This window comes from Bufo bufo, chromosome 7 (genome assembly GCF_905171765.1).
Source record: "Bufo bufo chromosome 7, aBufBuf1.1, whole genome shotgun sequence".
Lineage (NCBI taxonomy): Eukaryota > Metazoa > Chordata > Amphibia > Anura > Bufonidae > Bufo > Bufo bufo.
This window is the reverse complement of record NC_053395.1, coordinates 194231754-194254724: the sequence shown is the minus strand read 5'-3', so window position 1 is coordinate 194254724 and position 22971 is coordinate 194231754.

Here is a 22971-nt window from a genome sequence, read left to right as displayed (position 1 = left end):
GATCCGCACTTCCGGGTCCGCAATTCCGATCCCGAAAAATATAGAACATGTCCTATTCTTGTCCGCAATTGCGGACAAGAACAGGCATTTTCTATTAAGTGCCGGCGATGTGCGGTCTGCAAAATGCGGAACGCACATCACCGATGTCCGTGTTTTGCGGATCCACACACACGGACGTGTGAATAGACCCTAACTAAAGCTGTTCTATAAATGCCTCAGAGGTTTGTTATCGAACATTATTAAGTAAACAGAATCATAAAAGCCAAGGAACACACCAGACCGGTCAGAGATAAAGTTGTGAAGAAGTGTAAAGCAGGGTTAGGTTATAAAAAATATCCCAAGCTTTGAACGTCTCACAGATTACTGTTCTATCCATCATCCGAAAATAGGAGTATGGCACAACTGCAAACCTACCAATACATGACCATCCTCCTAATATGACAGCCCAGGCAAGGAGAGCACTAATTAGAATAGTAGCCACACATCATGCTGCAGGGATGCTTTTCTTCAGCAGGGACAGGGAAGCTGGTCAGAGTTTATGGGAAATTGGATGGAGCGAAGTACAGGAAGAAAACCTGTTAGAGGATGGAAAAGACTGGAGACTGGGGCACAGGTTCACCTTCCGGCAGGACAACTACCCTAAGGATACAGCCAGAGCTACAATGGAATGGTTTAGATCAAAGCATATTCATGTGTTAGAATGGCCCAGTCAAAGTCCAGACTTTAATCCCATTGAGAATCAGCTCAGACTGAGGTTGAGATTTTCTGCAAAGAATGGGCAAAAATGGCAGCCTTTAGATGTGGAAAGGGGTAGACTTGCAGCTATAATTGCAGTGAAAGGTGATCCTACAAAGTATTGACTGTATTGGCTGAATACAAATACACACCACACTTCCCAGATTTTAATTTATTAAAAGGCACTGTATATGGTTATCTTTAACAATATATAGGAGAGAGCAGATAGGGCAGCAGTAGTCAGCCCAGTGTCTTCATTGTTCAGTACTGCGCTGTGCTCAACAGTGAAGAAAGGTTTCCTTGGCAATGCTCAGGGATGCTAAAGGACATTTATGAGCCAGTTTTTTCTAACAGAAATGTACAAATTCACTTATTAAAGTGCATTACAAAAACATTTCTTACCACTTCCACTGCACATTACAAAAAAATGTAAATGATAGTTACACTTCAACATATGTGAAGCAGAAACTCATACAACTGCTATTTAATAGTATTTAATATAAAAAGTAAATAAAATACTACAGACTATTACAGTGTGGCCTAACTACAGACTAATGTGAGTTCATGTATCTTACCAGAAGTCCAAGCAGTTACATGATTTATAAACTTAGACTCCTCAAAATCAATTAGAAGCAAAAGATAATTAAACTGTACACGCTTACATCTGTGTAATAATTCACTTACTATTACATAGAAGACTTGGTGTATGTGTGTATAAGAATGCTCACTTGTAGCAAGCCAGCTCAGCATCTATCACTTCTATAATTTATGTGTAGACATGATTAACTTACTGAAAAACAAGGATGATAAATCTCAATTCCTTATTTAATGACCCTACAAAAGTTATCATTTTTAATTCCCACACTTTGATAGTCCAGATTTTTCAGCTACTTTCCAATTTACTCAATATCCTGGGAACGTTGCCGTTCAGTGACACTTTACACTAAATGGAAATTAAGTGACGTTAATTAAAATGGAATCCCTATAAAGACACACATTATACTGCTGACACGGAGAAAGAGGAAGTGCCTTTATATTACTACAGTATGACGTTTTTCATTCACATTTACACACAGTATCAGTTAAAGTTCTGTGATGTGACCATTGTGTACAAACGTAGTTATATAACTATATAAAATAAAAGGCTTATACGTATGTTATTATTGTCTGAACATTTTATAGTTTTTTTTTTCTTTTATTATTTGACAGCTTATAATCAGACACACCTTTGAATGCCATTTACACTGTGCAACTTGGTATCATTTTGAAAAGTTAAATAACTTCGTAAAAAATATTGTTTTTCCTATAGGACATGCCATCAATGTTGAACAGGTGCAGGTCCATCGTCTAGGTCCTGCAATTATCTGGAGAACAGGACCTGATCATACTTACTTGGCTATTTTAGGAACTCCTATATAAGTGAATGAAGAGATTTGCACATGTGCCATCATCAGACAGGCTCTGTTCTCAAGAAAGGTATGGGTCCTGTGGATATTCCATAAATGTTCAGAAATCAGATAGGAATACACCTTTAACTTGTGTTGATCTTAAAGGGGTACTCCAGTGAGATAATTTTAAATAAAAATGCAGCCAGAGAGGGCAAAATAACAAACAGTGAGAACTTTCCTTGCCGATCCCAAGACATTGCTGTTCGAGCATTGTTTTGTCCCTGCTTCACGTACTTTTCTCAAACTAAATACCCAGGAAACAGCTTGGACTATCTGCTCAGCCTATAACTGAGGTTGGTTACCACTGGAACAAGTAATTGGCTGAACAGGCAGGCCAAGCCATTTTCATTGTGTCATGCCCATAAGGAGGAAGTATAGAGAAATGGGGATTGGAGCAGTGACTGAACAGCAGTGGCATGGGATCAGTAAGCTACTGAGTACTACTGAGTTTTCATTATTTTTGCCCTCTCTGACTCCATTTTTATTTAAAATTATCACACTTGAATACCCCTTTAAAATACATCCTCCTCAGGATAAGCCATTAATATCAGATCAGTGGGGGTCTGACAGTCTACTCCTCCACCAATCAACAGCTACATTGTAGGTGCAATTCTGGAACTACTCAGATCCATTTCAGAACAGTAAGAGCAATGCTGCAGCTACCAGTGCCTATTTTTGGTGGAAGTACAAGGTAATAGCTGATCAGGGAAGGTGGTGGTGGTGGTGGGGGGGGGGGGGGTCAGACCCTTGCCAACCCCTGCCTCATTCATGTAGCTATGATTCACTGCATCAACTAGAGTGGAGAAGCTTCAGCCTTCATGGCTTATTTGAAGCCATGAATCCATAGAAAAAAAGCAGACTGGTTTGAGAGCTGTACTTATACAAGCAGCCAAACAACGCGAGTTTGTGAGCGTTCACGTGTTTGTTTTCAAGTGTGTGTGTTTGAATTAAGTGTGTGACTTTAGATTACGTGACTTGAGATTCAGGGACTTTAGGAGGGGACTTCAGTAAGTTACATTCTTATCACTGCACTGTATTGTTTTTTTTCTCTTTTCTTGCGTAATCTCCATTTAGTATGTGTTCCATTATTGACAACGCAGTCCAGTGCACATCTTGTCTAATGTATGCAGTCCTGGAACAGCCATTTGAGTGTGTATATATTTGTTCAAAATGTGAGCAAATTGCCATTTGGAATCGCTCATCGAGTATCTAACTGGGTGAGTTTTAACACTGAGAAGCGTTAACAATTTGGAAAAGATTTTGCTGCTCACTGAGCAAGCACTCTATGAGGTAGATGTGGGGGAGGGTGGTAGTGAGGTGGCTCAGGAAAGTGAGGTAGCTAGCTGGGTAACAGTTAGAAAGCAGGGTAGAGGGAAGAGTGCCAGGGAGGCTAGCCCTGATCTGAAACACCCCAGAAAATTTGCAAGGTTGGCAGATGAGGTGGATGTCAGTTCAGGGAGAGCATTGCTGCAGCCGAACACCAGCCGAACACTTCCTCTGCCAGTCAGGGGAATGTCAGCTCCAGTAAGCAGGGGACCAGGAGAGCAGGGCAGGCGAGACAGGTGCTGGTAGTGGGAGACTCAATTATTAGGGGTACAGATAGGGCGATCTGTCGCAAAGACCGGGATCGTCAAACGGTGCATTGTCTTCCTGGCGCTCGAGTTCGACACACCGTGGATCGGGTTGACAGATTACTGGGAGGGGCTGGAGAAGATCCAGCAGTCATGGTCCATTTTGGAACCAATGACAAAGTTAGAGATAGGTGGAGCGTCCTTAAAAAGGATTTTAGGGATTTAGGTCAAAAGCTTAGGGCAAGTACCTCAAAGGTAGTGTTTTCTGAAATACTACCTGTACCACGAGCCACACAATAAAGGCAGCGGGATATTAGGGAGGTTAACAAGTGGCTCAAGAACTGGTGTAGGAAGGAGGGGTTTGGGTTCCTTGAAAACTGGGCTGACTTCTCTGTCAGCTACAGGCTCTTTCGTAGGGAGGGGCTGCACCTCCATGGGGAAGGGGCAGCTGTGTTGGGGGAGAAGATGGCCAGAAGGTTGGAGGAGTGTTTAAACTAGGGATTGGGGAGGGTAATTATGTTACAGGATGGGAAGATAGTGCAGATAGAGACCGGGGGCGAGGTAATGGAACTGGTGGAGGAATGGAAGGAGGGACTAGAACAGATCAGAAGGAAATGTGTAGGGTAAAAAATATACATGTAGTGTCCCACTAATTGTGGGCACTACACAAGGGATAATATGATCATTGTAATTGATATGATGTTTTATGTGTATTTTTCCTGTTGTCTGTGTATCAGGCCTGTTAGGGTGTAGTTCCTCCTCCTATACAGTAGAGGGAGCTAGGGAACCCCTAATATATAGAGTTAGGCCCAGACAGGAAAAGAGTAGTGTAGTCCAGGAGGCTAGTGAGTGCAGTCTACCCTGCCTAAGGTTCCTGAGCCAGAGTTAGCTCAGAAGTTTGTTACCAGGGGAAGAGTTACCTCCTGAGAAACCTGCAGTTCCTACAAAAAGCAGAGCAGAGCAGAAGTGTTTCCAGCTGAACCAAGGAGCTGAAGGGCAGAAGGAGTCTAGTTAATGCAAGGATATACACTCACCTAAAGAATTATTAGGAACACCTGTTCTATTTCTCATTAATGCAATTATCTAGTCAACCAATCACATGGCAGTTGCTTCAATGCATTTAGGGGTGTGGTCCTGGTCAAGACAATCTCCTGAACTCTAAACTGAATGTCAGAATGGGAAAGAAAGGTGATTTAAGCGTGGCATGGTTGTTGGTGCCAGACGGGCCGGTCTGAGAATTTCACAATCTGCTCAGTTACTGGGATTTTCACGCATAACCATTTCTAGGGTTTACAAAGAATGGTGTGAAAAGGAAAAAACATCCAGTATGCGGCAGTCCTGTGGGCAAAAATGCCTTGTGGATGCTAGAGGTCAGAGGAGAATGGGCCGACTGATTCAAGCTGATAGAAGAGCAACGTTGACTGAAATAACCACTCGTTACAACCGAGGTATGCAGCAAAGCATTTGTGAAGCCACAACACGCACAACCTTGAGGCGGATGGGCTACAACAGCAGAAGACCCCACCGGGTACCACTCATCTCCACTACAAATAGGAAAAAGAAGCTACAATTTGCACAAGCTCACCAAAATTGGACTGTTGAAGACTGGAAAAATGTTGCCTGGTCTGATGAGTCTCGATTTCTGTTGAGACATTCAAATGGTAGAGTCCGAATTTGGCGTAAACAGAATGAGAACATGTATCCATCCTCTGATGGCTACTTCCAGCAGGATAATGCACCATGTCACAAAGCTCGAATCATTTCAAATTGGTTTCTTGAACATGACAATGAGTTCACTGTACTAAAATGGCCCCCACAGTCACCAGATCTCAACCCAATAGAGCATCTTTGGGATGTGGTGGAACGGGAGCTTCGTGCTCTGGATGTGCATCCCTCAAATCTCCATCAACTGCAAGATGCAATCCTATCAATATGGGCCAACATTTCTAAAGAATGCTATCAGCACCTTGTTGAATCAATGCCACGTAGAATTAAGGCAGTTCTGAAGGCAAAAGGGGGTCCAACACCGTATTAGTATGGTGTTCCTAATAATTCTTTAGGTGAGTGTATATACCTGAGGAAGTTTCCCTAACCAAGGATAAAGCCATCAATAGGGAATATGGGCCTTGGGATAAAGACAGACAGGATTCTGAGGAAAAGTGCAGCCTGGTCTGTAAGTGTTTTAACCCTCTGAGTATCTTGCAAGAACGTTGTGCCTGCCATTTATAAAAGCCTGCTTGTCATTTGCTGCTGCCATATGGAACTTTGCTAAAAGAGTGTAAATAGTTGAATGTTCCAGTAAAAGGAAGTTTTGGTTCACCACAACATCGTGTTCCTCAATTATTCCTATCATCAATCGGTGTGCCACCGTTACCGGCACTGGCGTCATGAACTTAAAGGGATCTTGCCACTGGCACATTAAACCAGCAACATCCAGGGCACCTCACCTACCACCGGCCGGGTCCCTATACACTGAGAGTGCCCCAGAGGACTTCTGTGCCAGCCTATCCATCACTGCTGTACGCCTGCCCAGGGTCTTTCTACAAACTGTGAGTAACCAAGAACAACCCTCGTTTGCCTATTAACCGTGACCTCACCATCGCAATACCCTGCAGGGCTGCGTACTGCATACATAAACCTCTTAATTGTACAGGTGAAACTCGAAAAATTTGAATATCGTGCAAAGTTAATTTATTTCAGTAATGCAACTTAAAAGGTGAAACTAACATATGAGATAGACTCATTACATGCAAAGCGAGATATTTCAAGCCTTTATTTGTTATAATCTGGATGATCATGGCTTACAACTAGTGATGATCGAGCACCCCGATGCTCGGGTGCTCTGCCCGAGCACACCGGGATGCTCGGGTGCTCTACCGAGCACCCGAGCCCTAAAGAGGTCAATGGGAGGACTCGAGCATTAAACCAGGCACCCCCTGCTCTGAAGAGGGAAGGGTGCCTGGTTCATAGGAAAAGGTCAGAAATTGATGGAAACACCACCGAAATGGGTCGGGGACAGCATGGGAAAGATGTCTGGATGCATCTTGGACTACAATGTCGCTGCTGGTAACGATGTTGCCCAAGTTGTATGCCACTTTTACAGACTGACCATAAAACTCACAAAACCGAAGATAAAAGCGATTTTAGATGAAAAATTGTTAGGAAACATTCTTTCCTGTATATTTACTTTTATAAAGAGCAAGTTCAGTCAAAATTTTTCGTGATTTTCGGAACTGGGGCCATGACTAAGAGGGACGGTGGTTTAGATTGTGTTGACCGGACTCTTGGACGATCAAACTGAATTTATTGGAAGAGGAACGGCCGGTGGCATCCGTATTATACCTGTAGAGGTGAAATTCTTGTACCGGCGCAAGCCGAACCACAGTCGAAACCTTTGTTGCCACGAACGTTTTCATTAATCAACAACTTAAGTTGGAGGTTCAAAGACAATCCACGGCAGCGTTATTCCCATTTCCCGCCGAGCATTTTCTGGGAAACTAAAGTCTTTGGGTTCCGGGGGAAGTATGGTTGCAAAGCTGAAACTTAAACTAATTGATGGAAGGGCACCACTAGGAGTGGAGCCTGCGGCTTAGTTTGACTACGCACGGGAAGCCTCACCAGGCCCTGACACAGAAAGTATTGACAGATTGATACTATTTTGCGATTCTATGGGTGGTGGTGCATGGCCGTTTTGAGCGTGTGGATCGAGTCGATTTGTGTGGTTCATTCCGATAACCAAAGACACTCCTCCGTGCTAATTAGTTGTGTGACCCCCGGTGATTACGATTGTGTTGACCAGACTATCATATGATGATAATGAACTTGGAAGAGGAACGGACGTTGAGCTGACCTTGTAAAAAATTGTAGGTGAGGGCCTGCTGCCGTTTTGTTAACTCTAGATAACTTCTAAGCTGATTGCACGTCCCCGTGATGTTGATGATCTATTCGGATGTCTGCTCTATCAACTTTTGATGTTCTTTTTTGCGCCTACCATGGTGACCACGGGTAATGGGGAATCAGGGTTCGCTTCCGGAGAGGGAGCCTGAGGGATGGCCACGGCTACCACTTCCAAGAAAGGTAGGTGGGGGCGCGCAAATTTCCCAGTACCGACTCAGGGAGGTAGTGACAATAAATAACAATACAGGACTCTTAAGAGAGCCTGTTATTTGAACGAGTACAAAAAAAATTACAGGGAATGTCATAGGTATTTAGGATGAGGAAACGTTATACAGGAGAGGTAAAGTATGATTGATGGCCTGTTGGTGACCCACTAAAACATTAGGGGTGATGGTCTTCAGCTGAGCTGACCATCTAAAACATTGTGGGTGAGGGCCTGCTGGTGAGCTGAACATCTAAAACATTATGGGTGAGGGCCTGCTGGTGAGCTGACCATCTAAAACATTATGGGTGAGGGCCTGCTGGTGAGCTGACCATCTAAAACATTGTGGGTGAGGGCCTGCTGGTGAGCTGAACATCTAAAACATTATGGGTGAGGGCCTGCTGGTGAGCTGACCATCTAAAACATTATGGGTGAGGGCCTGCTGGTGAGCTGACCATCTAAAACATTATGGGCGAGGGCCTGCTGGTGAGCTGACCATCTAAAACATTATGGGTGAGGGCCTGCTGGTGAGCTGACCATCTAAAACATTATGGGTGAGGGCCTGCTAGTGAGCTGACCATCCGAAAAATTATATCAGAAGGCATATACGTGATGGACGAGGAGGAGGAGGAGGAGAAAAAGAAGATTCAACCATATACCCTTTTTTGTGGCGGAAGGGGTGCATGGGAATACAGAGTACTCAGTACATTCTAAACAACACATTTAAAGTGACTTTATGCTCAGTCGTGGCTTTCCTCTGATGGAGTGGAGAAGTCAGGGGCAATCCAGGCCTTGTTCATTTTTATAAGAGTCAACCTGTCAGCATTTTCAGTTGACAGCCGGATACGCTTATCTGTTATAATGCCACCAGCAGCACTAAATACCTGCTCAGACAAAACGCTGGCGGCAGGGCAGGTCAGCACCTCGAAGGCGTAGAGCGCCAGTTCGTGCCACATGTCCAGCTTGGACACCCAGTAGTTGTAAGGCACTGAGGGATCACTGAGGACGCTGACACGGTCTGCTACGTACTCCTTTACCATCTTCCAAAACTTTTTCCTCCTTGTGACACCAGGACGTGCATCATGTTAAGGGTGCTGGCTGAGTGTCATAAAACTGTCCCAGGAGTGTTGCCCTGCCTTTGCTGTAAGTGCTGTGTGTTCCCCTTGTCTCCCCACCTCGGTTGCCCAAGGAAGTACGGACTCTGCTGCCAGAGCTGTCAGATGGAAATTTTTTCCGCAATCTGTCAACAAGGAACTTCTGGTATTGCACCATTTTGCTAGTCCTCTCCACCAGAGGAATGAGAGATGAGAAGTTCTCTTTGTAGCGGGGGTCCAGAAGGGTGAACACCCAGTAATCTCTGTTATCTAAAATGCGTATAACAGGGGGGTCACGGGAAAGGCAGCCTAACATGAAGTCAGCCATGTGTGCCAGAGTACCAGTGGGCAAGACTTCGCTGTCTTCATCAGGAGGATGACTGTCCATCTCCTCATCCTTTTCCTTCTCTTCTGTCCACCCACGCTGATCAGATGGAATTAAAGTTCCATGGCTACTACCCTGTGTAGCGGAGGCAACTGTCCACTGCTCCTCCTCCTTCTCCAATACGCGCTAAGAAGAGAAACTGAGGGTGTTCTGGCTATCACCCAGGGTCATATCTTCTTCCCCCATTTCCAACTCTTCCCCACGAACAACGTCGGCCTTAATTGTGAGCAGTGAGCGTTTGAGTAGACACAGAAGTGGGGTGGTTACACTGACAATAGCGTTATCGCCGCTCACCATCTGTGTCGATTCCTCAAAGTTTCTTAACACCTCACAAAGGTCAGACATCCATGCCCACTCCTCGCTTGTAAAGAGCGGAAGCTAACTGTAAAGGCGACGACCGTGCTGCAGCTGGTATTCCATTACTGCCCTTTGCTGCTCACAAAGCCTGGCCAACATGTGTAACGTGGAGTTCCAGCGCGTGCTCACGTTGCACAACAGCCGGTGAGCTGGCAATTTCACGCGCTGCTGCAACGTCAACAGACCGGCTGAAGCTGTTGATGACTTGCGGAAATGTGCACACACGCGGCGCACCTTCGCTAGTAGCTCGGGCAAATTCGGGTAGGTTTTCAGAAACCGCTGAACCACTAAGTTAAAGATGTGGGCTAGGCATGGTATGTGTGTGAGCTTGCCGAGCTCCAAAGCCGCCACCAAGTTACTCCCATTATCACACACAACCATGCCTGCTTGCAGGTTGAGTGGCGAGAGCCAGAGCTCTGCGGCAGTGTGCTGTTTATCCCCTAAGCATATCATCTTCAGCACAGCCTGTTGACACATCCCCACAGCAGTGCTACACTGCTTCCAGCTACCAGCTGATGGCTGACTGGTGCTGCACGCAGAGAATTTGGATGTGGAAGTGGAGGAGGAGGAGGAAGAGGAGGAGCCACTTACATAGGTGCTGGTGGTAACCCTGATGGAAATTAGGCCCGCAATCCTGGGCGTCGGTAGCACCTGTGCCATCCCAGGGTACAAGTCGCTCACAGCCTCCACTACATTCACCCAGTGTGCCGTCAGGGAAATGTAGCATCCCTGGCCACAAGCACTTGTCCATGTGTCAGTTAGGTGGACCTTAGCAGTAACTGCGTTGGTCAGGGCACGGGTGATGTTAGCAGACACATGCTGGTGTAAGGCGGGGACGGCACACCGGGAAAAATAGTGGCGGCTGGGGACTGAGTACCGAGGGACGGCCACCGGCATCAGGCTGCAGAAGGCCTCGTGTACACAAGCCTAAATGGCAACATTTCAACCGCCAGTAACTTAGAAAGTTGGGTGGTTAGTGCCATGGCCTGTGGGTGGGTGTCTGGGTATTTGCGCTTGCGTTCAAATGCCTGGGGTAAAGACATTTGGACGCTGTGCTGGGACAGGGAAGTGGATGTGGTCGCTGATGGTGCTTGCAACGGTACAGGTGCAGTGCGGGAGGCATCCGGGCCTGCGCCTTCGCCCAACATAGGGGAAGAGGAGGCAGTGGTGTGACCCGCAGACACAGATTGTGGACCCAGGCGTTCCTCACACTTATTGCGGTGCTTGGCTGCCATGTGGCGGATCATGCTGGTGGTGGTGAGGTTGCTACTGTTCACACCTCGGCTCATTTTGGTGTGGCACAGGTTGCAAACTACTATTCTTTTGTCGTCTGCACTTTCCGCCAAAAAGCGCCATACCGCGGAACACCTACCCCTTGGCACGGGGGTGCTCCGTGGAACACTTGCAGGCCTGTTTGGCGTGGCCCGCCTTCTCCCTGTTGCCACCCCACTGCTTCTTCCAGCCTGTTGCTGCAGATCGCTCCCCCTCGGGACTGCTGTCCTCGCTCGCGTTTCCGCCTTCCCATGTTGGGTCAGTGACCTCATCGTCCACCAAGTCCTCTTCAACTTCCCCACTCCGATCATCCTCCTCATTTGCTGACCCCAACACAACTTCAGTGATTGACAATGGTATATCATCCTCTTCATCAACCCCTGCAGACTGTAATTGTGGTTGACTTGATGGCAACTGTGTCTCGTCATCATCCACCTCCTTAAACACATCATCTTGTGAGTGTGACGGCTCTAGAGGTTGAGAATAAGGGCACAAGATCTCATGTCCCTCTTCAAGAGTGCTTGGGGAGAGGGCCAAATTAAGTGATGGTGGTGAAAATAGCTCCCCGGAACACCCAAGTACCGGATCGCTTGTTTGGCCAGACTCTACATGGTGGGAGGAAGGATGATCAGGGTGAGGATTGTGTTGTTGACCAGACTTCTGGCTACTGAGACTGGACTTGGTGGAAGACAGGGTGGTGCTTAACCCAGTGGAAGCATTATCTGCTGCAATCCAACCGACCACCTGGTCGCACTGGTCTGACTTCAAGAGTGTTGTCTTGCGACGCCCTGCAAACTGGGACATGAAGATAGGTATCGTGGATGACTGTTTTCCAGAGTTTGAACAATACAGAAACTGACTGTAACTGCTATTTGGATTAAATATAGGCCTCACACACGGCCTAGATATCAGTGCTGATTTGCTTCTCACTGGTCACAGCAAGCAGAATTTGTTTAATACAGAAACTGACTGTAACTGCAATTTGGATTAAATATAGGTGTCACACACGGCCTAGATATCAGTGCTGATTTGCTTCTCACTGGTCACAGCAAGCAGAGTTTGTAGAATGCAGAATAGGAATGTCACTAACGGTCGCCCTGACACAAAAAAATAATTCCCCCCAAAAAAAATTTGCTGCCACCTCTAACAATAGTCCTTAAAAGGACTTTTGGGTCTCTGAAAGGTTTGAGATCAAATTCGCTCTACACTCGCTCTGTCCCTTACTAACAGCAGCTCTCCCTGACTCGCAATGAGCCAAACCCGCATGACCGGGTGCTATATAGCACCCGATGACGTGTTCCGGCCAGCCACTCGCTGTAATGCCAGTAGAAAACATGTCTAGTGGCATTACAGTGATGGCAATACTTACCAGTATGTTTATTGGCTGCTTAGAAGGCGCCAAACGTCCGAGGAGGAGACTCGAGCATTGCGCTCGAGCACATGTGGTACTCGGCAAAGCGCTCGGATCTGCCGAGCATAGCGATGGTCGAGCCAAACCGGTACTCGGCCGAGCATGCTCGATCATCACTACTTACAACTTATAAAACCCCAAATTCACAATTTTGAGGTACCATTTGCTTAGGGGGTATGGAATAATTAGCTGACTAGAGTGTAACACTTTGAGCCTAGAATATTGAACCTTTTCACAAAATTAAAATTTTAAACTGCATTAATGCAATTCCTTTTAATTTGCATTACCGAAATACAGTAAATGGATTTTTGCACGATATTCTAATTTTTCGAGTTCACCTGTATGTATACTAATGCCAGAAGCCTGACTAATAAAACTGGGGAACTGGAATTAGTGATGTGTAAGGAGGACTATGACATAGTGGGAATAACTGAGACATGGCTGGATGATAGTTATGACTGGGCAGTTAATGTACAAGGTTACAGTCTGTTTAGAAAGGATCGCCAAAACTGGAGAGGGGGAGGGGTCTGCCTTTATGTAAAGTCCTGTCTAAAGCCCACACTCCGGGAAGATATAAGTGAGGGACATGAACATGTGGAGTCACTGTGGGTAGAAATACATGGAGCTAAAAACAATAATAAATTACTAATAGAAGTTTACTATAAACCACCTAATATACCAGAGTCCACAGAAAATCTGCTAGTAAACAAGATAGACGAGGCAGCAGATCATAATGAGGTGGTTATTATGGGGGATTTCAACAACCCAGATATAGACTGGGAAACTGAAACTTGTATATCTCATAAAGGAAACAGGTTCTTGGCAATAACCAAAGACAATTACCTTTCCCAACTGGTTCAGGACCCGACTAGAGGAATGGCCATACTGGACTTAGTATTAACCAATAGACCTGACAGAACAACAGACGTACAGGTTGGGGGACACCTGGGAAATAGTGACCATAAAGTAAGAACCTTCCAATTATCAGTCAAAAGAGTGTTTCTTCAGGGAGGAACAAAAATACCAAACTTCAAAAAAGCTAAATTTACCCAACTAACTAAGATGAACAACACATGTACAATAAAAAAGCTGTCCAACCCAGGTTTCGCTCCTGCTTCATCTGGGGTGTCTTCAGATGAAGCAGGAGCGAAACTTCGGACGGGCAGCTTTTTTATTGTATATGCGTTGTTCATCTTAGTTAGTTGGCTAAATTTAGCTTTTTTGAAGTTTGGTATTTTTGTTCCTCCCTGAAGAAACACTCTTTTGACTGATAATTGGAAAGTTCTTACCCAGGTGTCCCCCAACCTGTACGTCTGTTGTTCTGTCAGGTCTATTGGTTAATACTAAGTTCAGTATGGCCGTCCCTCTAGTTGTTGAAAGAGGCAAACTCTGTGAGTATAAAAAAGTATACTGAATGCTTTTACCTACGGGTCTGCTCTATGTTGATTTCCTTTAAAGGAACATACGCTAACTTTTGCTGCCGGCTGATTTATATACTGGGGAGGAATGATGAATATGCTCGTTGCTGGTCGGTTCAGAGTCTGAGGAGGTGGAGAAAGAAGATCAAGTGGAACAGCCACCTGAAAAATGAGTCGTTTTTGTGCAAGCTTCTATCAAAGTTGTTTCCGCGCGGACCAAAAAAAATAAAAAATAAAAATACATAATTTATATATATATATATATTTCTGGAGTGTAATAATATTACAGGCTATAGCTACTAGAGATGAGGCGTTGATCCAGGGAGTTATTCTGATTGCCTGATTGGAGTTGAGAAGGAATTTTTTTACCCTTAAGTGGGGAAAACTGGTGTCACGGATGTAGTAGGGGAGAACACCAAAAGACAACCAGAAGGAAGGGAAAAGACACTAGGCCTCACCGCTAGAGAAGGAAAAGGGTCACCACCTATCCGTATGGGCACCTCTCGATGGTAGAGATGCCCATACACAGGAACCTAGAAAACCCTGGTGGCCGTCGGATGCCCTAATGGTAATGACAGGCAGAGACAACCCGCTCCTTACCTGGTGAAGGAACCAGCCTCTCGCTGAGGCCTAGTAAACAACAAAGGTGGGGGGGATACAAAATACAACAAGTGGAACACTTAACTTCTGAGGCTGATGGATGATGGATGATGGATGAACAGGACTTCAACTAGAACCACACTCCAGCTCTTCCAAAAACCAAATGAAGCTATCCAGAGCAAGGAGTGATGGGTAAAGTCAGACTAAATAGGGGGAGGTAAAGGTCACATGATCCACACCTGAACAGGTGAAACCAAAACCAAAAGAGGCTGTCAGATCACTAATGTGCAGATAATCTTTCAGACCTTCTAAAACCTGTCACCGATGTGACAACTGGCTTCTACCTCACAGTTTTTTTTTTTGCCTTCCTCTGGATCAACTTGCAGGATAACAGGCTGAACTGGATGTGCCGTGGCCAGGTACAGGTGGATAATATTCTGTATTTGTCATGACGGCAATTGCAGTGTGCGCAGGGTACTACCCCTGCCATATCGACCCTGGGAGGAGGCAGTCACGTCAGGAGCTGGGAGTTAAACTGTAGCAGCACCCATCATCAAAAATAGGAGCTAGCACGATACCCGGCCCCCATCTGATAAGGTCTGTTGTACCATTTCTTTATGACGTCTGCAATATCTATTTGAGATGACTAATGGGATATTGTATATATGGTGATTGTACCATCTATTTAGACATTGCAAAAAGTGTTATCGTATATATCTTGGGATAAACACTTGAAAATGTGTCCTTAGATTTTTTTGCATTACTGTAATTGAGACCCCCTGAGGAGTCCTTGAATGGGTGAAACGCATTGGAGGACTTGCTTTGTGCAACAATTATCCATGTTGTGGCAGTATCGTCTATATGTTAATTGTTTACACTACACTATCACTGTTAGGGTGTTATAGGGAAAGGAGGGAAGGTACGCGGACAGGGAACCCCACCATCAGGGGCGACCCCTGGGCAGAGGTGAGAGAGAGTGTGTATTAGTGAAAGATTTCCCACACCAACCATCCACCTTCCTATTCACATTATACACTTTGTAAGTCTGTATTGTTTGCATGTCATAATCGTGGCGGATGCTATCATACATTAAGAGTAGCCGGCTGGAGGCCTGCACCCTGTGTATGACAACAAGCCACCATTAAGGGGCATTTATTTTAAGTTTTAATAATAAAAAGTATATTTTAAAAAGGGTCTGTAAACTAACTTTGGAGAGAAAAATACTATCCCAGGGCCCTTCCGAGGTGTTATAACTCACGTCCCAGGTTAGGGATGCCAGAATGGGGTAATGGCCTATATTGTCTCTGTAGTGTTGTGGTAGTTGTGTCACAGTGTCTCCTATCTGGGTACGGCCGGACTCCTGGCTCCTGGCTCACTTGCAATAAATTTGAGTGTGGTGATAGTAGGAGTAATAGAGGAACTTTTCAGAATAAAGGATGTCCAGACCTTTAGATGAAGTTCAAATGTTGGTTTACTTGAAATAAATTGCATGCAAACAGTACACAGCTTTGGTTTCTTGGTCCCAGCAGGTTTTGGCAATGATTGGCAGGAATTAGTACTTCTACTTTAAATGTGGAGCTTGCAGGATAAACATCTGCTTGGTAGCTCTGTAACTGTGGCAGGATTAGCTTCTGCACTTATCTGTAACTTCTGCTGTGTGGGGACAGACTAGTTGAGGAGGAATAGGCTTCTCCTAGGACTCTAGACTTATCTCACAGATGGATTCTCAGGGGATGCTTTCTTCCTGGAGCTCCTGGAGTTTGGCTGTAGTTTCTGCTCTCTTCATCCAGCAGAGCTGAAGGTGCTATGACTGGGGAATATATATGGACATGTCTCAGCCAAGACTATGTCCTTGCTGTCTTCCCTAAGAAGGGGTTCTCCTGAACACTATCACACAGCCTTCCCCTAGCAGGGGGTGGCTGGCACTCACCTAAACTTCCTTCTCCACCCCTACTGCAGGATGCGGGTCCAGCCCGCTTCTCCACACAGGGGGAGCCAAGCTGTAATAAACCATTCCAGCTTAGATACACTAAACACTAAGGTGTCACTGCCAATGAGTTGCTGCCACCTGCTGGTATACCAGGCTAATTACATGAACGATTACATTTAACATAGCTTTATGCACAATATAAATTACATCAGATGACATTATAAGAGGCACTTAGAAGATAGTGGTGGGGTAGAGGCGTGTAGTAACACAACTCTGGGGTGTTACAGATGGACAGATGTCTTTTTTCGGCCTTATAAACTATGTTACTATGTTAATAAAAATGGAAGTAGATAGGCACTCTAACACCTGGAATCACTGTGAAAGGAACTCAAGTTTAATTAAAGGACAACTGTAAAAAACAACTATATAATATATATATATATATATACATACTGTATAACAAATGGATTTTTATAGCATTGGATATATGACTTCAAATATCAATAATTAAAAAACAATAATTAAAGGTCAATGTTATATATATATAACTCCTAAAAATATGTATAGTGATTTTCTAGCATAAATATTACATATTAATTATTAAGAAGTTGGTAGATAAAGACAATCTATGTGCTTATAGTCCTTATGGAAGATAAAAAATATAAAAAATATTTAAAAAATAAATTATAAAAACACTGATCCCACAATCCAATTCCTGAAGAGGATGATAACGTTTGTATTTCCTTTAAATAGCAAAAGTACAGTGCTTGGTTTTGTATATCTCCGATGTGGATGTATTTAACACTGCAGATATTAATAGGTTTGTCCTAATATGTTATTATGCAGTAACGGTCTTATATTAAAATATACCGTTATGGAGTGGTTACTTTATGTCCAATGTAGACGCTGCCTGTATATGGAAGCTCACAGTGAAATTACAATTAGGGAACAGTCTTTCACTTATTGTCTGATAGTTGCGATCAGGTATTTATGCAAGCCTACAGTGGCGTCCCACGTGGCACATGTGCACTGATCGCCATTACCTGTACCGGTGTTTTCGTGGTCCGATGGCGACTTTGTAGATCTAACTCCCCTTCAGCATCTCATACGGCTGAGAACTCTCAGCGTCCCACGCGCTCTGTGTCAGTCTCTGTGGGCAGGGTTTAGAGTTATATATTATGGAAGCGCTTCCTCCTTACTTCATAGGTATTTTCCACATTGGCATAAGGTATAAAAATATACGAGTGTTTAAATCACCAGACGCGTTTCGGTGTATAGCTTAACTCCTTCATCGGTGGTTACACTCGATTAAAATATCTCCCGAATTTATATCCTTAGTGGAGACAGATGGAGTAGGCAGTTCTTCTGGATTCTTGATTGGAAAAGCTGAAATGGATTTGGGAGGTCGTATTTATATATTGCAGTTCATTTGTGATTCTTTTGCGATTAGGTTGCGGTTTCCATGCGTTTTTTTTCTTTTGATGTGTTTTTTATTCTTTTGCTGCTGATTATTCTTATCTATTATCCAGCCAAAATACTAGATAATGCCATACAAAAAGTGAAAGAAATAGACAGAGGGCTATTTTTCGCAAAAGATATAGAGAAAATTAAGAAAAAACAGGAAGAACAACCATTACTTAGCACTACATCAAATAGCATTGAATGCATCTTTTGTATGTCCATGTTTTTTATATAGTTGTTTCTATACAGTTGTCCTTTAATTAAACTTGAGTTCCTTTCACAGTGATTCCAATACTGAGAGTCAGTATGACATGTAGATGACAGGTGTCACTCTTAGAATCACCGCACACTTCACTTCTTTGGGCAGTTATGGGGTCAAAGCTGACCAAATAACTCAAGTGTGAACTCAGCCTTACAGGTCAATATTAGCGTCAAGAAGAAGCGCACTCCTTTTACATCGTCGACAGCTGATTCTACATAGATGTCTACAGAACCTGTTTTATTACACGCTTATACAAATAGAGCCCCCTGACAGAGTGGAGAGGGTGTCATCAGTAAGTTTGTGTTGACCTCACTGATTATTTTGCCCTTCCTCTGATCCATCAGAACTATAACCCAGAAAAAACGGATCCTGTCTGTGGAGCATCTGCCTTCGCTCGGTCAGCATTTTGTCAGTAATCCATCAGTATTGCTAAAGCCAAAAAAAAAACAGGAGTGGATCCAAAACAGAGATGACACGTGAATGGAATATTTGCAAGTCTTCTGTGTTTTGTACCCACTCCTGCTTTTGGCTACCAAATCATAAGCCAATTCTAATGCAAAATAGGGACCATGTCATGCAAGCCTTACAGCTGTTACATAGACAGGATCCGTTGTGCGTCTCATTTTTCCTTCCTTCTGACAGATCAGAAGAAGGGTCAAATAAATCATTATGTCAGCCAGGCCAAAAGGCAAGATAGTGGCCCAGTCATAAAGTTGGGGTGGGGGGGTGGAAACAGCATGAGAAGTTCACGGAGTGGCCCAATAACAGAGTCTGGAGATGGCAGCAGCATCAGGAGGACGCCACAGAGTGGCACAATGACAGTCTGGAGGTGGCAGCAGCAGCATCAAGAGGCCACAGAGTGGCACAATAACAGAGTGTTGGGGTTGGCAGCAGCAGGATCAGGAGGAGGCCACAGGGTGGCACAATGACAGTGTGTCAGCAGCATCAGGAGGCCATAGAGTTGCACAGTGACAGAGTTTGGAGGTGGTGGCAGCAGCATCAGGAGGAGGCCACAGGGTGGCACAATGACAGTGTGGAGGTGGCGGCAGCAGCATTAGGAGGCCACAGGGTGGCACAATGACAGAGTGTGGGAGTGGCAAGACCAGCATCAGGAGGAGGCCACAGAGTAGCACAATGACAGTGTGAAGGTGGTAGCATCAGGAGGAGGCCACAGGGTGGCACAATGACAATGTGGAGGTGGCAGCAGCATCAGCAGGCCACAGAGTGGCACAGTGGTGGCAATAGCAGCATCAGGAGGAGGCTACAGGGTGGCACAATGACAGTGTGGAGGTGGCAGCAGCAGTATCAGGAGGCTCACAGAGTGGCACAATGACAGAGTGTGGAGGTTGCGGCAGCCTCAGGAGGAGACCACAGGGTGGCACAATGACAGAGTGTGGAGGTGGCAGCAGCAGCAGCATCAGGAGGCAACAGGGTGGACAATGATTGAGTGTGGAGGTGGCGGCAGCAGCAGCATCCGGAGGAGGCCACAGGATGGCACAATGAGAGTGTGGAGGTGGCAGCAGCAGCATTATGAGACCTGAGTGATGAAGTAGCAGTAGCATAAGGAGATAAAAGAGAGATAGGAGGCAGCGCCTCATGTGTGGTATTGTCTCGTAATAGGTGCAAGAGATAGATAAAAAACTCTTACCAGAAGATGTTGTGAAGAGTCACAACACCTATATGAAGCTTGTGCTGATTTTCCCGATCAGCGTGCGGGGTGCCTGTGCTGCTGCCTAGGTTCCAGCCCCGTGCCTTGGAGGCATTCGTCGGGGAGAAGTAAGTTGCAGAAGAAGAAAGAAGATGAACCTTTGGATGGCGCTGTCAGCAGGAGTCGGAAGCAGGTAGGTATTGGTAACAATACTTTTTTATTTTCAGTCAACGCGTTTCAGGGGCGGAGAGCCCCCTTCATCAGGACAGTATATATACTGTCCTGATGAAGGGGGCTCTCCGCCCCTGAAACGCGTTGACTGAAAATAAAAAAGTATTGTTACCAATACCTACCTGCTTCCGACTCCTGCTGACAGCGCCATCCAAAGGTTCATCTTCTTTCTTCTTCTGCAAGTAGCATCAGGAGAACACACAGTAACCCGTTGACAGAGTGGGAAGGTGGGTGGCAATACCAGTACCAGCTGAAGATGGTGGGTGGAAGAAGGAGCACTTGGCATCAGATGTGTAGCATCAGACAGGTGGCAGCATCAGAACAGTAGCTGAGGCAGGTAGCGAGAAGAAACCGGTCTCTTTTGTCAAAGTGTTGGTGTGGCACCATAGATGATCTAGTCTAATGCATCAGGCATTGCTGGGTGGAAATCCTGGATGATCCATGCCTGATTTATCTTGACAAATGTCAGTCTCTCCACATTTTGGTTGGACAGGTGAGTTCTCCTTGGGGTAACTATGGCCCCCGTCGCACTAAACACCCGCTCTGATGCCACACCACTGGCCAGGCAGGACAGCTTTTTCAGGGCAAACTCTGCCAGTTGCGGACACAAATCTAGTTTGGCTGCCCAGTAGTCTAGCGGATCTTCAATGTGGGGTGGCAGGGTGCTGTCCAAGTATGCCACCACCTGCTGGTTCAGGTCCTGCTCCAGGTCAAGCTGCTGCCGCTGCTGCTGGTGAGTATTTTCTTCACTAGGCGGATGAAGAAAGCTGCTCATCAGCGACTCTAGACTCAAGTTGCTGCTGATGGAGCTGGAACTGCTCCTACCCCCCCCCCACCCCACCCTGCCGCAGCAGCCACGTGCGCGCAGAGGGCCCCAATGGTCAGAGCTGCGAGACGATGAAGAGGGCCCCAACGGTCAGACCTGCGAGACGATGAAGAGGGCCCCAACGGTCAGACCTGCGAGACGATGAACAATGGCACAGATAGGCAGCAGCAAATTCACTACATGAGATGTCTCTATAGTAGTTCAATTTGTCCTCCCTCTCAGCGGGTGTAAAAAAGGCCCCATATTGGACAGGTAGCAAGGATCCAACAAGGTGGAGAGCCAGAAGCCATCCCTCTGCCGAATGTTGACAATTTGTCTGTCTCTACGTAAGCAAGTGAGCATACATCGGGCCATTTGTGCAAGTGACTCAGAGGGACTCCCTTCCATCATCTCCACTGCATACTGCCACGATGTGTCTGGGTCCTCTGCCTCATCTTCCTCATCGCCCTGTAGCTCCTCTGGCTGCTCCTGCTCCTCCTCCTCCTGTCACCTGTGTAGAAAAACCACCTATATTGCTACACATTGCTTGTGCTCCAATGTCCTCCTCCTCCTCCAGTTCAGCCCGCACAGGGCTAATGTGGCCGTGAGATCTAGGCGCCATGACTCCAGTCCCCTGACCAGCCAGATTTACCAGCAAACGGCAGGTGTCACGCATGAGCTGCCACTGGCTGATATCGAAGTTAAACAGGGGAGTACTCCTGTCCGCTTGTATCATCAAGAAATCTGTTTATATAGTTAGTCCCACATACTGTGTGGAAGTTGGAATTACAACGGATGGAAACGTCACTGATCAGCATATGTTGGGGGATGTTGTTCTGCCGCTGCAGCCCAAGGAGGATGTGCTTTGCGGTGTACGAGTGGCTGCAGTGCATGCAAAGTTTCCTGCCCATTTTTAGGATGTTTTGCAGATGGGTGGAAGACTTCAGGAACCGCTTGACAACCAGATTGAACACGTTTGCCATGCAGGGCGTATGGCTCAGCCCTCCTTGACGCAGCGCCGACACCATGCTTTTCTCATTGTTGGTCACCATGGTTCCGATTTTGAGTTGTCGCGGAGAAAGCCAGGATTCGATTTCTTGATGAAGGACACAAAGCAGTTCCTCTCCTTCCCAGGCAAACGAGGTGCAGAAGAGCGTGACACCACCGTGCCCTGCACATGTGGTATGCTGGAGGGGCACTGTCAATTTTCCCTGCAGTGGCGACTGAGGACACAGTGAAGGATGAGGAGGCAGAGGCGAATTTGTCGCAGGACCAACGGCGTGAGAACGTGGAGGCGGAAGCGGCGTCACCTGGCCAAGTTGCTGGTGTGGCTGTGCAGGAACCACATTCACCCAGTGGGCTGTGAAGGACATGTATTGTCCCTGACCGTAGTTATAGCTCCACACGTCGGTGCTGCCGTGCACTTTGGCAGACACCGACAGGCTCAAGGAACCTTTTGTTCTACATGTGTGTGCAGGGCTGGTACTGCTTTTTGGCAAAGAAATGACGGCTTGGGACTCTCCACCTCGGCTCGGCACAAGCCATCAGTTCTCTGAAAGTTGCAGAGTCCACCACTTGGAAAGGGAGGGACTGCAGCACCAGGAACTTGGCCAGGAGCGCATTCAGCTTCTGCACCGTTGGATGAGTGCAAGCATACTGTAGTCTCTTGGCAATTACTTCAGTGACCGATTGCTGACGGAATGACTGATAAGGAGTAGGAGGAGGAGCAGGAGCATCAGGACCAGCAGATGATGGGAAGGACAGACATCTCCCTTTGGCTGAGGTGGTGGAACCTTGACTGCCTGAAATCAGCTGCGTGCCACTGGGCAGGGGCGTTGCTAGGGTCTGAAAAGATCTGGGGCCCAAGCCACAATTAATATTGCCCAATTCTCTAAGTCTACCAATCACCCCTCCCAACCCCTCCCCCTGCAAACACTAGCACTGAGGACATTTTACTGTACTTGCTAAACAGCTATACAGCAGCACGTACCTTTCGCATCCAGTGCCTCCCAGGTGACGTCTCCTCTGATGTAGATCTTCTCTGTCATCATCTTCTCCATTCGGTCCGGACAACTTCTCTCAGTCGTGCCTCGTCTCTGCAGAGTGTAAAACACAGACATCTTAGCTTCCTCACTTTTCCCTATCCCCAAATACTATCCAGAAGAAAAATGAGTGCCCCCCATAGTAATAGTATTCATATTCCCACCAATAGTAATTATCTTCTAGAATGCCCTCATTAGTAAT